The sequence below is a fragment of the Platalea leucorodia genome (genome assembly GCF_965183815.1).
Source record: "Platalea leucorodia genome assembly, chromosome: 5".
Classification (NCBI taxonomy): Eukaryota; Metazoa; Chordata; class Aves; order Pelecaniformes; family Threskiornithidae; genus Platalea; species Platalea leucorodia.
The window spans coordinates 45,940,874-45,955,481 of record NC_138827.1 but is presented as its reverse complement, the minus strand read 5'-3'; positions in this window follow the sequence as shown (position 1 = coordinate 45,955,481).

The following is a 14,608-nucleotide window of genomic DNA, read 5'->3' as shown; positions in this document are numbered from 1 at the left end:
GTGAAGCCTGCTGAGGCTGGTGGGATTTGTTCCATCGTCTTCTGCGGCTGGTGGGATGCAGTCAGGCCTGGATCTGCTGCCAGGTGACTTCTTTCCTCCTGCGCCTTGTGGAGTCCTGCAAGGGGAGGTCCAGAAAAGCATGGCCGGCTGCAGCGGCAAGAGGAGCACGAGGTGAGAAGGGCCCTGGAGGGACCATGCGTTTCAGAGCAGGGAATGCAAGACAGAGAACATAAAGGAAAACTTTTTCAGACTTTAGCTACAAATCAAAATGTGTAAGTAAGTTCTTGAGAGAAGGTCTGGCTACCAAAAAGCTGTTCACAAAGAAATATCCTCGGTAATCTTAAACAGTGAGTGACTTGAAGACAGGTGTGGGTTTGGTGTAAGAGCCACGTTGCTTATCACCAGAAGTAATGCCTAAATTGCAACACATATCTGATTAATTTGGCCTTGTTTTCTTCATGTGAAATACTAATGAAAATTCACACATACCATATTTATATTTGTCAAATAAAATTCTCCCTGAATTACTTAGCTTTACCTATGAGGGCTGAACAGCAGTGCTTACAGTGAAAATACTCCTTCAGGCTTAAGATCAGTCATTGCTACTCTGTAATAATAAAAACGTTGTCTAAGCAACAACCAGCTGCAGGTACACAGAAAATTGGAAATAGCAGCAGTTATGAAAACCATGGACTGGTGCTAAAGGCCAGTCATTCTGTGATAAGGGAGGTGGGGTGGCAGAGGGGTGGTGCCAGCCTCACGGCTGCCCTGTAGGAGCAGCAGCTGTGCAGAGGCAGCAAGGCAGCAGGCACGTGCTCTGGGCATCTTAAGGATGTATTTTGGTTGCTAGCTTAAATGTATCTTTTCTGGCTAAACAAAATTCCTAATGATATCATACTAATACACCATGGCACAAATAATGTTAATTTTCCTAAGCCATGCTGAAAAGAATAGTTTTCTCCTTTTAAGCAGCTAGTTTAAAAAAGATTTTATCCAGCTTGATGCTGGGAGAAAATTGCATAGAAAACCCTGTTTGGCAAGGGGAAAAATATATAGGGAAACAATCCCATATTGGTAACAAGTGTGAATGAATTATGTAGATTTGTTAATATTGCTGCTGGCCACTTTCTCCTTGCTATTGAATCATGTAACATCATCAACTCTTTTTTTTTTTTTTTTTTTGTTTAAGCAGAGCAGAGCAGCAGTTGCAGGTTGCTGTATTTCAGACTGATTACCAAGCAGGTGATGGCTCTTGTTTCATAACTTACTCTTCCGTTATAAGCAGGCACAGGAGACTGGTTTGGTGAAGACATTGCGAATGGCCTATAGACACTTCGTCGCCAATTAAGGATCATTTCTAGTACTGGTGGGGGTTAGAGGCCTCAGGTTTTAATTAAGACCCCACAGTCCTTGATATCATGCAAACATAAGCTAGCGTCTTGCTGTTGCATGGGCACAGCCCTGTATCCATGGAGAGCATCAGTGGTATGGAGGAACCTCCTTGCAAGCTCAGAGGCTTGGCAATGGGACATGTGCAACAGGACTACACTAATTGTTTGCAACCTTTCCTGCCCTGATGTTTTTAATCTAAATAAATAACAAGGAGAAACGGGAGAATGGATTCATTGTACCTAAAGCTCTTTGGAAAACGGGGCAGAGAGAGGCTGCCCATGAATGCAGCTAGTTTTCTAGTTTTAGGTAATTATTGTTGTTACTCCCGTTGTACAGGCAGGAGCTGGAAACACTAAGTTAAAATTCAAGATTGAAATTACAATGTCTCTGACAGAGCTGAGAGCTGACCACAAGATTTCTGAGCTTTGTACCAACCTGAGGGATGGGCTGAAGAGGCAGGGTGGTAGTGGCTGCACACCAGCGGGAAGAGGCATACAGAGCTATAAAGCGAGCTGCATCCAGCATCCCCATGTATTACTGCATCAAAAGTAACAAGGGACTTCCCAAATCCACAGCTAGCCTGAAACATTACTCCCCAGCAGTGCTATAATAGGATTTTGAGCTTATTTACCAAGACTTTGAAATGTTGCTGATCACTCTTGCACAAGCATTTAGCCTGTTCCCAGCACAAATCTGGGAAAGACAATATCAAGGTTTAAATTTTCCACCTGACTCACACCAGAGGTTTAAGCAAAGGTGTCTCCACATCTGCCTCGGAGGCTACAGTAGCTATCAGGCTGCTACAGGCTGAGCTGATTGGTTCAGTTTTCCCTGTTCAAGCTCTTTCCTTGTCTGTGGAAAACTTAACTGTTGCCTGGCATTAGGGCTGGAGCTGACGTTGTGTGTCTCAGGTGAAAATCCTAAATATTGTTACCATCTTCCCAGCCAAAAAAATGTTTTACCGGTCCGTGTAAGCTGGAAGAGCATCCAGAGGAAAAGATGCTCAGGCACCAAGTGCCCTGCCATGTGATTTGGGCACACTGTTGAAAGGGCAGGTGTGGGTTCAGGGTCCCTCCCATCCCTCAGGAGAATGGTATAATTACCATGTTAGCAGTGTGTAAGTGGCCTACGTAACCTCCTTCGATTTATAGCAAGCAATTATTTTCCTTTCTTATTACAACCACTTGGAAGCGAACTGCACTATTGCAGCAGGAGGTATGCTCCTGTGCAGAAAGAAAGAGTAAAAAAAAGTTGGACTCAAAGCAATCCTACTGTTGTTTTCCAGTCCAGATTTCAGACTGGAAAACAGGCCGAAAAGTGAGTGTGCAGCTGGACATGAAGTTGCATGGCCCATGATTTTTAGAAGAGCTGCAACAGATTTGGCAGGTTTTCCCTCAGTGTGTTGGTACAGGCACGAGACCTCTGCAGGGACTCGCTCCAGGTCCTCCCCTGTGCCTCTAGCAGGTGTCGCGGGGAAGCCTGGAATATCTGAGCCTTGGGGATGACTTAATTCCTTGATTCTGCACTGTCATTTAATCTCCATTGTTCCGCCTTTTCCCTGCAAATATGGCTTCTGACAGTATGTTTGCTGCCTTCTCCGTCAAGCTCACTTGTGCCTTGCTCTAGGGACAAATGACATAAAGCCCTTCTTGCTCAACAAGCGAGGCCCCTTGTGCTGCCATTACAGAGCTCTGACTGAATGCAAAACCCAAGCTGGTATTGCTCATACTTAATCAATTGTGTCACTGCCGATGGTATTGGTAATTCCTGAGTTGTGTCTGCTAGGCAGGCTGGGAAAATAATAAGGAATGGCCAGGAAGAAAAATCACTTTGCAACAACCAGACGTGCAGAGCCTGAGATGGCAAAAATTTACAGCATGTTCTCCTTGGGCCTGAGACGAGATGATTCCATGCAATGTAAGGTAGGCTCAGCTTTTTACTGTTGTGCTTCTTTCCTCTCTAAATTTTAAACGTCGGAGTTTTCACTTCTGCGCCATGGTTGAAACTGTTGATTGAACTCTCTCTTCTGTTGGCAAAGTTTTCGTGCTTCACATGGTAGAGCTATTGCTTCTCAGAGCAATACTTCTGTTACTGCAGATTTTAATTACTGCTCATTGAGAAAAAGATAAATGGAGCTTGAAGTCCATAGCATTAAAGCTATCTGTAGACAATCTAACTGTGCCTGTTCCTGTGCTTAGATGATGTCAACAGCATACTATTTACTTAACCTATAAATGTCACTGATATGATCTGTGCTGCTGAAGAAGATTTGGGGAGAAATTCTAATATGCAGCAGAAGAAAGAAACCTTTAAGGAACAGATGGACAGGCAGGATTTTCACACTCACTGTTCAGATGTAAAGGCATGGAGAGCCCATATTTAAGGCAGCAGATTTTTGCTGGGGGTGAGCACATCTTGCACATCACTTGGCATGCGCGCAGGAAGACGCCTTCTCTCCGCACTTCGCACCTGCCAGCGAAGCCCTGCGGGAGCCCGGTGGGCGTGAAGAGGTGCCAGGTGGGTGCCAGCTCTGTGCCTGTCAAAATAGTTATCCTACCAGTGCAGGTTAGGATGAGTGCAGCTGGGCCAGGAGAAGAGTAAACGCCCAGATACACCAAGCTGCTCCTTTGAACAGAGCTTGCCTCCTGGCAAGCACACGCTGCAGGCAGCAAGGCTCTGCTGCGGAGCTGCTGACTCACGCCGTGCTCCGTCAGGGATGTAGGGTGCTGGCGAAGGAGAGGGTGAGGCTGCCTCTACCAGCCTTTGGATCCCAAGTAGAAATTTTGCTACTTGGGTGGAAGAAAAAAGTCTCATAAACTCTTCTCCACCTGTCTGCTCTCAGCCTTAAAGTTGCCAACAGCCCGCGGTTAGCTGGATGGACTCACAGACCCTCTGCATGCATTTATACATGTGCTGCAGTATCAGAGCCGAAGGGGTTTCGTCTGTGGAGCAGAAGCCCCAGGCGAGGCTTTCCAAATGCCAGCTCGACCTCTGGGGCTGGATCTGCAACCCTGCCTGCCAACTTCTCCTCTGAGCTCCCTGGTGGGTTGCTCCCGGGTCCTCCTTCCAGCTTTCTCCTCCGGAGACGCCATTGTTCAGAGCAAGGGGAGGACAGAGGAAAAGGTGTTGGTGGTGGGTTTTTTTGTTTCTGTGGGGTTTTTTTTTCTTTTTTTTTTTTTTTTTTTAATCTCACAGGAGGTCATGAGCTAATGTAGGTCAGTGATGGAGCAAGGCTGGGGCCGTTTTAGGTATAGCTGTTGTTTGTGCATCGGGGTCTAACACAGCAGGCTCCACAGCCGATTTTATTTTTGGAGGGGTGGCATGGGGGGAAAGTTACACCCTCTGAATATAATTCCTGATGTGTGTCAAGTTGGGTGTATACTTTTTTCCTCTCTATTTTTTTTCCCTTTTTTTTTTTTTTTTTTTTTGGATAAATTTATACCTCTTTCTGGTCTCCACCCTTTTTGATGAATTCATGGTGCCATCTACTGATTAGAGATGGAATTAGCACTGAGTTCTAGTCGGGGATAGCATTCTGCACTATCTATTTCAAAATAAAATTTAATTAAGTGATTAAACAACAGCTTTAAACACGGAAAGCATCGAATACTTGGGAATTTTTTTTTTTTTTTTCCACCAGAAGAGCTCGGCACCTCTAAATCACCCTGAGTACTTTGGGATATGTGCCTGTCTCTGCTGGAGGCTGAATAAGAGCAATGCTTTTGAAATCTTGCCCCAAATGTACAGTGGAGCCCCAAGGATTTCTTCTTCCTCCTGTGCTCAGAGCATTTGTACGCCTCTGCTGCTGCTCTACTCCTCAAAATAAGAAATGGTTTTCAAAAACATTTTGAGCTTTTTGGAAACATGGAAGATTATGGGTTTTTTTCCTTTTTTAAAAAAATAGCAGTAACCAAAACCAACAGATCAAAATGTTATGTTTTGAGTTTGTTTGTGAAGCAGACAAATTCTTTCCTCGTTTATCTGGAATCAGCAATATTATACAATCTGATCACATGGCCAAATCCGCAGTTTAGAAAACCAAACAAACCACCAGTGAGAGGGGAAAAATTGATCTCAGCTGTCTTTACAGATGATATTTCTGAATTTCAGATTTCAAAAAGCCCCAAACATTTTGATTAGAAAATAAATAAATATTTTCCTGGTTCTACTGAGGGTACGTGAACGGGGATGAGCTTTGCTCCTGCTGATCCCTCCTCCGGCTTTAACTACTGTCTCATGCTATTATTGTCTCTTTCGTGCTGACTGCTCCTTCTCTCCCGAACTATCTGTTTCTCCTGAAGCATCCTGCCCTTCAGGAGTCTGTTTGCCATCCCTAGGCAGATGCACAGCATCACCAACCTAAGAACCTGGCAGTCGACCTGGAAAACAGGGTATGGGGCTAGAGTTAGAGATCCAGGACATCTTCATCCCCAGGTGGCTCTTGCCTTTTGAAGGACTCTCTATGAGGAGTGAGCAACAGAAAACGTGTCGCAAAAGTACAAGCAAGTAGAAACATCTTTAAAAAAAAAAAACTGAGTACTTCATGGAATGCAAAACAGCTGGGAGGCTTAATTGAGATACATTGGCTTTGCTTCTGAAATATCTATTTTTTTCCTTTAGAAGAAAATGCTAAATGTATCCTAAATGGCAAACAATTTCCACATACACCTTTAAAGCACAGCCCCTTTTCTGTCCTTTTTCTGTAAGCACAGTGATTGCCCATAATAGCTTGTCGATGTTCCTAAGGTTAATAGATAAAATAGATAAGAGATAATAGTGTTCCATGTAGTGGTGCTTTAGGGAATACTGCGAATATTCAGGTAATTGGGAAGCCTGTAAGCGGGGGGGGTCACCAAAGAGGAGTCGAGGTAAGATTAGAAAAGCTGAGCTGCAGATCTCGGGAATACTTGATAAAGGTCAGAACTAGAGGCCACTGGATCACTTTCTCTTGAAACACTGAGTCAAATAAAGAAGAGGGCAGAACTAGAGCAGTACCCATTATTTCCGACATCTAATTCTTGTATAGATATTGTTATTTTAATAAGATTAGCCAGTGGTAATGGCAAAGCAGTAGACCCTTCCCTTCTTTGTATATCTGATAGATTAGTCTGCCCGCCAGCAGAGCAGTGGCACGCTTAGAGAGGGGCATGCTATAGTTAGGCATGATAGATCATAGGTTGGTTAGAAATAACTTTGATGGTTTCCTCCTCTCCTTGTACAATCAGGTTCAGCTTTGCACAAGCTGTTAATGGCAGGTGGTGGGGAGCCAGCTACAAGTTAAGAACTGGCTCAGATGATTTTGTAAATGGACAGCCAGTATTTATATGAAGAAGGTTTGGAATTTGGAGGGTCATTATTTTTAATCCAGGTCAGACCTGTTAAATTGAAGTCTTTCAGTAAAAAAAAATGCAAATGGGATTTTTTGTGGTTTATAACATGCCTTTTTAATCCCACCCCAGGGATAAACACAAGGAATAGTCTTGCTTTCTACCAAATGTAAGAGGGACAGGTCAGAATTACCCACTGCTTCTCATTTAAAAAGGCCAATAGCCTAGTTCAGCCTGCCCCCCTTTTCAGTCTAAGCTGAATTTAGGAAACATTTTGTTCAACTTGTAAGTGATTTGGTATAGCTGTGTTGATGTAAGCAGGCTGTAAACAATTGTTGCATGATACTTCAGGAAAGTCAGATTCACATGGGCAATAGTGGGCAATGCTCTGAATGTATTCATCGGAGCCCAAACATGTGCAGCAGACTTGCAAACCAGCTCCAGGCAGGGACTGCTGTTCTTCAGTTTGTGTAGGGCTCAGCACAACAGAACTACAAACTCTGTTGTTTACTAGTAATAATTTGTGTTTGGTAACTCCTTGGCACAACAGTCATGGACCAGGACTGTGCTGAGGTTGGAGGGGAGGATGGTTCCTGTCTCCAGGAGTTTGTAGCACAATATGACAGCAGTTGAATAGGGATATGAGAAAACAAATTATTGAGACATTATTGGGTAATACGGTAGTCGGTAGTCTTGTAACACAACTCGTTTTATGGTTGTCATGCTCTTTTAGTAGGATTTGTGGCAAAATTAATCTTCATATGCGGAGTCTGGAGGAGGAAAATGAAGCAATGCAGTGTGTGTCTATGAGGAATTCCTGTTAGAGAAGGAGAAAGCATGAAGATGCTGATTTGAAAAAGTAATTAGAGGATAATGGAAGCTGGATCCATAAAGTAAGTAGAAATTAAGGAGGTTATGGTGGGAATAAATTAGGATACACATTAGAAGTAAAGAAAAGGAGGTTACATTTGGTGTGAGAGAAAATGTTGGCCTGATGAAAGTAAGAGGCCAGGAAAGTTTTGGGGTGGTTATTTTTTTTTTTTTTTTTTTTTTTTTTTTCACTCTGCACAATGACGGTAGTGGCTATGAGAAGGAGACTAACCAACAAACCAATTACTCTAGTATCTACACTCCCTTGGTGTGGTAGATACGTTTAATTTGAGCAAGGATCCTGTGAAAGGGACACGAATTCAGTATCTAGAATTATGGAGAGATGACTTCAGGTCTTTCGGTCACAGCAGCACCTCCGTGTGATCTTTGGAAAATAGACTTTCTCTGCCTCATGGATGTACTAGAACAAACTCACAAAAAATATAGGACACCCCAATGGTGGGTGAAAGCCACTGCTGTGCAGAGGAGCTGGATACTGCACCTCTAGCAATTTCCTTAGGGCATTAGCCTGAGGTTTTGGGTCAAGAACTGGACCTCTTACAAACCCGTGTTGTTGGAGTGTGCTTCCTTTCGTTTATAGGTCTCTGTTAAGACTGCTCTTTCAATTCCCATCTCTTTCATAGGCATGCTGAAGTCTGAACTCCAGTAGTAGCCTATAAGGTCAGCAAATGCTTGTGCATGTACCACTAATCTTTTTCCTATGCAAACATTTGTAACTGCTGCAGTGCCAATTTATTGGTTGACTTCTGAACTTGGTTGCTGTTAGTACTCTGCAAGACTCCAGCCTCACAAGAGCAGCTGAGCGGAAGCACGGCAGTGAAACACAAACTCAGACACGCTCGTTATGTTATATGCACCTTCAAACTGATCTTCACCTCTCATGGACCTGAAGTTTACAAGGCAAAAGAATAGTTAAAAGAGTTGGAATAAGTCGCAGGGGGGTGAGAAAACAAAGAGGCTCATTAAACTTTATGCCTGCATCTCACCTATAAACAGCATAGTGCAGTTTTTGTTAATGCTTTGAATTTTAATTACATGCTGCCTTAACTAGTACACATCTAATCTTATCTTTTTCCACCTGGTATTAGAGAATGAATCTCAAGTTTAATTTAGGATACAAGTTTGCTCACCATTTCAAAGAGAGGAAAGATATTTTCATTCTGAAGCACATCAGGGACTTGATTTTACTATCCACAAAGCAATTAATAACGTCTTAGTATATATGACTGCATTCAGTGTTTGCTGACAAGTCCACATGCTTCTGTGTAGAACATATTTTCTTCTGAATGTGACATCTTTCTTAACTGCCGAAGAGTATAAATATTGGTCTTAGTGCTTGAACAAGTCACATCTCAAACAAGTGAATCACATTTTTAAAGCGCCATGCTCCATTGTGGAATTACTGAACTTCTGTACAGGTCAGAGCTGTGACAAATTTTCCTGTTGAACATGGCCGTATCCATTTTTTCTGTCCAAGCAGGCAGTATGCCAGAGGGTATCGCAATGTGTTTCAGAATAAGTTCTCTTTTTAAAGTTATTCTCATTGAAAATCACAATTTAAAACTTGAGCCGATTGAAAATCTTTTAATGGAAAGTTTTCTCGGAAAACGCCAATTATACTGAGACACACTCCTGCTTTGAAATTCTCTTTAATTCTCTGGTGTACTCTGCAGTCTGTTTTATTGACAGCAGGCTGTTTTGGGAGGCCAAGTGACTGCGCACAGGCCTAGCACAAACAGTGACCATGCACATCGGCCTTATTCTTGTGCCTTGTTAGTCTAGCAACTCTCTCCATCACAAAGTGTTCTTACTGAATCTGGTTTCAGATAAGAGCAGTAGTATCAGCACAGCAGCAGAAGTGCTGGGACATTACGGAACAATGCAGGGACATTATGGAACAACACAGTGTAGTAAGTACCAGAGATACATGCCAATGCAGAGCTCAGAAATTTTCACAAAACTGAGTTGATTGCTGCTCCGTTGGTATCATCCGTATCATCCGACTTACAGTGATTCCCAGCAGATGACAATCAGGTCTAAGCTGTTTTTCTCACAACAGTTCTACATAACCAAAAGTTTGGAAGGAATATTTCCAGGAAACCTCTGATTGCTTTGGAGAGCATTCTCCTAGGTCAGGTCTAAAAACCTTTATGTTGAATATTGGCTATTTTTAGCAGTGATTAAATGGAAACTGATGAATGATTCAGGCTTGAATTTGACGCAAATAGGAAAGTAGATTTTGTTTATTTTTTCCAGGGTAGGTGAATAATTATGGTCAAAACCAGAAACTAAATGAATAATGAAATTACTTTAGCTTTTTTAATACAAAGGATACAGATGGGACATTTGTGCTCATATACATACGTATCTGTAAGTAAAAATTGTTTATGTTGGTAGGAATTGGAGTACTTATGGAAATGTGTGAAGATTCTGCAGATGCTTTATCTTGGAGTAAGTTATGTCTCAGTGTCGCTTTTGTGGGTGACTCCAAAGGATACTTAAGAAATGATATGGAAGAAAAATGGTTTAAAAAAAGAGGAAAGTGCTGAATGTTAATTTACTTACTCCAGAGCTGAATGGAAAAGCCATTAGGGAAAATACGCTGAACAGGTTTGGCAGCCTGTGCCATGAGAAACATTTCCCAAAGCACATGCAGACAGAGCAGTTAAGTGTTAATAGGAAACAATGCTGTTTTTTTTCCTCGAAACTAATATTAGTAGATATGTTGTTAAGAAGTGTTAATCTGATATAAGACACAATTATTTAATTTATTAAACATTCTTCACTACTGCTAACAGCTGGGAAACCACAAGTAAGAGGCAAAATACACCCTCCTGATGCATGGGGAGCCAGGGTTATAAAGTAGGTTATAAAGTAGCTCCTGAGGTTATTAAAGAGTCACAGTGTTATGTTCCTGGGATGGTAGAATAGTGATGCTGGTGCAAGCCAGAGGGCAGCCACTGGGTGCAGAGAAGAGATGTGGGTCAGAATTCACGGCAGGAGCAATTTCCAGTGCCCTGCAATGCCCTGGCAGCCTGTCCTTGCTGGTAGGCCTCAATTCTGCTCTCCGAGCTGCCACCATGCTTCACCTTTGCTGAATTTTAAGCACGTGTATGAATTATGCCACTGCCAGCAATGGCATTGCTCATGTATTTGCACTATTTCCCACAAGTAAGTCTGAATGGAAAGAGAACTGCCACAAAATGCTAGATTTATTTTCCAAAGTGACACATGCATGGTTAAATCACATTTATGTTATATATCTGTTTTTATCTATCTGTCTAATTTCTGCAATAAATCAGTGCCACAGGATTGTAAAGTAAATATTTATATGAAATATATAGAAGAGGTTATACAAATTGGGTTATATTAACATTGCTGCTCTGTTTTATATTGGTATTGATGCTGTTTGGTTTGTTACAAGTGAATTGAATTATAAATACTGTGTTTCTTAAAGCAAAGTCTATTTAATAGCAAGTATTGAAGTCATTTTGCTGGCATGATATTTCATGGAAAGCTTGTTTTTAACCAAACTAGCAGTTTTTGGAACACAGCTCTACTCAAAATTTCTGTATTTCAAAAAGTGATATGGAAATTTGGTAGCATATTGGAGTCTGATGTACCTGTAAATAAATCAGATATCTGGGGCAAGAAGGACTTTCAGGAATCACCCTGGGTCAGGTAATTCAGTTGCGGCGTATCTTTCATAAAAGCAACGAGGAAGCTCAGTGAGTTAATAAGCTTGCAAGTCATCAGATTTTCCGCATGCAGTCATGTCCTGTAAGTGCAATAGAGTGTATTAATAGTACTCCGATGTAACATTTTCCAAGTGTTTTGTAGTAATACTGGTTGGGCCATGTACTTCTAACAAGCGTTAACATTCCTTGGGGAAGACTCAGGGTTTGAAGTGCCTTATGCTACCATAAAATGCGGAATAATCAAATCTGTGAAGGACAGGCCACTGTGAACCTGGCAGGAATATGACACTTGTGTACTGTGTAACAGGCATTTCCTCTATTTCTGTGACAAACTGGAGAAAATTATTTTGAAGTATATGCATTGTATACATGAAGCAGAACATAACTTTACATAACATTCAAGTTTCCTACTTAATCAACACAACTGCAGTGGGTTCCTGGAATGGAAAACAACTGGAATTGCTGCTGTCACCCCAAAATCTTTGCCTGGTATCCTTTCCTCCCCTTATGTTTATTTTCAGTAGCACCTGGCTCCCCATTCGGTTGTTGGACAGTCAGGGAATGTTCTTTGCCCCAGGAGAAGGTGACGATGAGATGCCACACAGGTATGATTCTCACAGGTTACTTTTTTGGTGAGGACATCCTAGAGTAGGAACTGACAAGTGGCTGGGCCAAAAGAAGAATTGTGCCTAGATAACATTTGATTAATCTGCACGCTATTATTTGAGAGAAAACAAATCCATAGTCGAAAGATGCAGCACACTTTCATACAATTTGAGTTAAGAGAAATTCCCGTTGAAGGTAATGTCTTCCCATTAAGTGGACCGTAGGGACAAGGGTCATTCTTTCTTTTCTAAGAACTGTTACTATCTCACAATAGCTATATCTTTCATTGATGACAGTACAACCTGCCTGTCAATATAGCTAATAGCCAATGCCACTGCAAATGTTGGAAGGTATTAGTAGCCTAAAAACATGTTTATATTTCACCCCCAGACTCAATCTGGGGGTGAAATATAAATAAGTGTCACCCTGCCTAGATATGTACCCGAAGTTCGACACAGCCGCTTGCTGCAGGGATGCTCAATAAATCCTTACACGTAGACGTCTTTCCTGCTTTGTCTGAAGTTGAGGATGCTTCTGGGCAAGGCTGCTTGTGAAAGTATGTATCTGCGGGTTCACATCTCCAGTGATCATACGTCATGGCAGCCTGTTGTCACCTGTCCTCCTGTGGTTGCTGAGCTCTGGAACAGCAGGTCATCTCGTCCCATCTTGCAGGGAGACATTGCTCACAGTCGTTGAACTATTTCAGTCCCTTTTAAGTCAGGGACTGAAATACTTTATTCTGTAAAGAGCTTCACACATACATTTACATCCTACATATGATCATTTACAAGAATGACTTACGTTTTACAGATTATATGAACTTCCAAGTATATTTTAATATGGAAAAATAATTCATGCAACTATATACAAGGAATGAAATCTGATTTCAGTTAATATCATAATCCGTGTAATAGATTAACATCTCATTCTGACTTTCCCAATCTCTGCTTTCAAACTCTTCAGAAATTAATGGGAAAGTCAGTAGAAAGCCTCTACATAGAGCACAGTATTAATTCTTCATGTCTGTTTCATTTTACTTTATTTAGACTTGAAAGATATTCTATCTTACCTGCATGAGTTCAGATATCTTCCCTCATCACCCATGAATGGGAATCACATCACTATGTCCTCACATATTATAATTCAAAGGAGAACACTGAGGGAAAACAGCCAGAGAAATTCAGCCCAAACCATGTCATGAGTTGTATAATAAAACAGTTCTTGTACTTTCCACTGGTCTGACCTTTTCCACTACTTGTTGTTTGAGACACTTTAATCAGTGAATTTAGAATTTATTGTATAATACATCTCTTCTTTTTCAGACAGCAAAAGCCTTGTTAACCCTCTCTTGTAAGTCAGTGTAGAGTTTGGCCAATCTGGGAAACTCCCCGAGTTTGTTTTTTCAGTCCTAATATTTCACACTGTGGGTGTTTTGTAGTTGATTTTGATGGGATCGGACATAGACCTTGAATCAGCTCCATTCATTTAATTGATTACTGATTTATTGATAATTAGAAGATACTAATTGAAATACTGAAAGTGCGAATCACTGTTGTTATGTACACTTATCACTGGGCAGGGAGGATAATAGCTGCTCCTTACAGAGTTTGGCTTCCAATGATGTGAAGAAAATCCTTCTGTCTGAAGTGGTGTCATGGTCAGGTAACCACTGTTTCCAAGGGAAGAGCATGGCTGGAGAGATGTAAACCTTCAAAGGAGCTCTTCAGGTGTTTGCTAAGACCCTGATTTCAGAGGTATTTATGAAAAAAAGATTTACAAAGGCATGCATGCTATCTATATGTGACTTTCTATTTCTTAGATTTGTGTGTGTTGTGATATGTGAAATATTGCCGTTTTATTTGGCAATTGCCTTGGTGCCTATTAGCGTGTCAGGGCACTGTGAGAGCCGGGGGCTCCCTGGGGTCCGGGGCTGCTCCCCAGGGAATGGCAGGGCAGGACCTGGCAGCCAGGGCCCATCCCACCCCAGCCAGGGAGTGGGGCAGGCGGTGGGGCAGCACTGGGCACCTCCCCGGGGACTGGGACGGGCTGAGGACAAGCTGGGAATGTGAGTCATGGTGAGAAGCACATCATGGGGGGAAAGGGAGCATGTGGTCAGGGCCCTTACAGACATCTGTACAGACTGATAGATTAAACCTCGAGGGCTTGTTTTGCTCAAGGGTGATCTAACCAGTCGTTTGTAATCATCCGTGGTAGGTAACCGCTAATAGAGAGTAAGCATTTTTACTTTTGTTTTATGCGTTTGAGAGCATTTTGAAATTAAACCTCATTGCTTCTATTATTTATTTTTCTTTTGTGTGGAGTGATTATCTGCTGTTATCCTGAATATGCAAATGTCACACACAAGATATTTTGTGCACTTGTAAATTCAGCAGGCATTTTCTTGGCACCTCAATATTCTATTGATGCAGCTGGTACTTTACACTCTTAATTTAAAAAAAAAAAACAATATCTTGCCAAATTACATGAAGTCTAATTTGGCCTTTACCTCTGTACAGCTAAAAGTAATGGCATACCACCCTTTCCCTGTCCAGAAGTAGGAATGAATGTAGAAGAGAGCAAATGCACAGAGTGCTCAAAGCTCTCAGATTTATATCTCTCAGGATCAGAGACAATTGTAATGAATTAATTCCTTTTTCATGAGCGGTAGCTCTTCGTTCTGGCCACTGTTCGAGA